Below are 2,231 nucleotides of genomic sequence, written 5' to 3' on the forward strand. Positions count from 1 at the left end.
TACAGTGCTAGCTAGGACGCTAGTGGCCTCCTACGAGTATGCTTCATCATATTTTATATTGGCGTACCGCTTCCGAAGCGTTACAGCGTGGCTTTGCGGGTACCCATTGTGCGACACTAGACTACAGCTAGGAAGCAGCTATCTTTCCTACCACAAGTAAGTTTGTGTTCTCAAAGTCTTAAAGCACGCATTTCAATGAGCACATAAACGAGCACATAATGAAGCCCTCAATAAAATTTGATTGTCAAGCCACTAGAAGTACAACTGTATATGTCTTGTATCAGTAGTGCCTTCTTTGTCATATTCTGAAGTTTCATAAAGCACGTAACGCTACAGTCCCAACCTAACACACTTAACAAACCAAGGTCCAAATACTCAAAACATGTTATTTCAACGTTTACGATGCCACAGCTTTCTCAACACGGCTTCGACGCCACACTGCGACACAAGCATCGTCCCAGTCGCTGGCCCAGCGCGCTATCGCCACGCCGAGCAACATAACAAAGGCAGAGAGCTTTGCATTGCACTGTCCCACTGCAGGTTATAGCAATTGCGTTTGGAGCGAAACCAAAACTGCCAAAAAAATACTTGTAGACAAGTTCGCCAGTCAATAGAATGCCAATCCGAAGCCTGTACATCATTCCCATGATCTGGTTGAACGATCGCAGCGCCAGATTTGCCTCTAGGTATACCAATATGAAACTCTATGGCGACAGGCGAACCGGCGAATGACGAGCCAGATGTTTGCGTCATTCGTCAGACACGCCGCCGCAGCGAGAGGGACCGGCCGCGCATCTGAGCGTTGGACTGTTCGGGCGCCCGTCTGCCTGTTTTTCTATTTTGGTATTTAGCCTGGTTTGGTGGCCTCCCGGCGAATTATTGCGTTCATTCGGAACATCGACAAGGCAGCACTGCACTATAGACTACGGCAAGGTGAGAAACTTTGTTCGACAGTCTGCGACGCACTTCAAGTAATTAGGCTTACTGCCCGGCAACTAGGCTAGACTTGTGACGCAGCTAACGAAAAACAGCGTGGCCGTCGTGGAGCAGTTAATTTGAATTAAAGAATCGCACTGGGAGATGTTTGCGACGCTTCCTGTAAGCCCCAATATTGTTTTAACTAATTTTGGTAGTTTTTGGGCATGCTATATAGTCGCACAGGGTGCTGTGACGCAGTTTCGCGTGTGACGCAGTTTCGCGTGAATTCTACTGCGACAAGTATTAGCGCTTTCTCTGACTGCCAACATTATTGAAACTAATTTCATTACTTTTTGGGCTACCTTTCGAGCACAGTGGGTGCGCCTGGCGCTGTGACTCGGTTAGCGAAAATCAGCTCGGCCGTGGTGCGCGGTTTCGCGCTTTAATGATGCACTGACAAGTTCATGGCGCTTTTCTTTCTCTGACGCTCAACATTGTTGAAAATTATTTTGGATACTTTTATGTTATGAGGCCCGCTCGCCGCGCCTGTTGTGACGCAGCGAAAAGCAGCTCGGCCGTGGTGACAGTTAGTTTGGCGCGTACTGAATCTTACTCCGACAAATTTGTCGGAATTTTTATGTCCCCGCAACGATTTAAGCCTTCTTTCGGTACCCACGCTTGTCGAAAACGCGACGAGCAACCGTCAAGAGTGATAACACGGGAGTGCGTTGCTTGCGCATGCAGAACGCAGAAGTGATAAGCCAAGGAGCTCAAACGCCAGGAACTAGTAACTAGTAACGGCACCCACGCATTTTGTCTTGAGTGGAAGGAATTCTGCGAGCGTCCAGCATGCTCTGGTTGAGAGCCTGTGTTGTGGTCACCTCTGTGTATTCGTAGCGTACTATCGCGTCGGTTGTAGCCAAGTTCGCGAAACGCGCCGTTGCCCGCGCATTCGTGCTATTAAAGTGCAGGAAATAAGTATTGGGAAGAGGGGAATGTTTGGAATTAGTGTTTGTGGTATGTACGGTATTGCTTGGGATGAGTCGGGTATTTTCTACGCCGTGTGTGTAAATACGAACTGCTTTTGTTTGTAATGCCACCCACTCACCACTTTCGCACGCTTCGCCTCTACAGGCATTATTCTTAGATGTTAATACCAAAATCACGCTTGTAATTTTTTTCAGCTCACGTCGTCTGGTGGAGCTTCCTGCGGAAACTACTGCTGCTTACCTGGTGCCACAACGCTGGATGAATGCACAAAAAGCCCGCGACGAGCATTTACAAAGAATAAAGTAAACGTTAATTTTTCCACA

At 47.9% G+C, this 2,231-nt stretch overlaps 1 long non-coding RNA gene across 1 annotated transcript; it reads left to right on the forward strand.

Annotated features, from left to right (window-relative positions):
• The first annotated feature begins 769 nt into the window (after positions 1–769).
• LOC139057161 (uncharacterized) lies at positions 770–2,231 on the forward strand. The gene is made up of 2 exons (XR_011512604.1): positions 770–933; positions 2,103–2,231. It is a non-coding gene; the product is annotated as an uncharacterized lncRNA (long non-coding RNA).

This window comes from Dermacentor albipictus, chromosome 1 (genome assembly GCF_038994185.2).
Source record: "Dermacentor albipictus isolate Rhodes 1998 colony chromosome 1, USDA_Dalb.pri_finalv2, whole genome shotgun sequence".
In the NCBI taxonomy this organism is placed as follows: Eukaryota; Metazoa; Arthropoda; class Arachnida; order Ixodida; family Ixodidae; genus Dermacentor; species Dermacentor albipictus.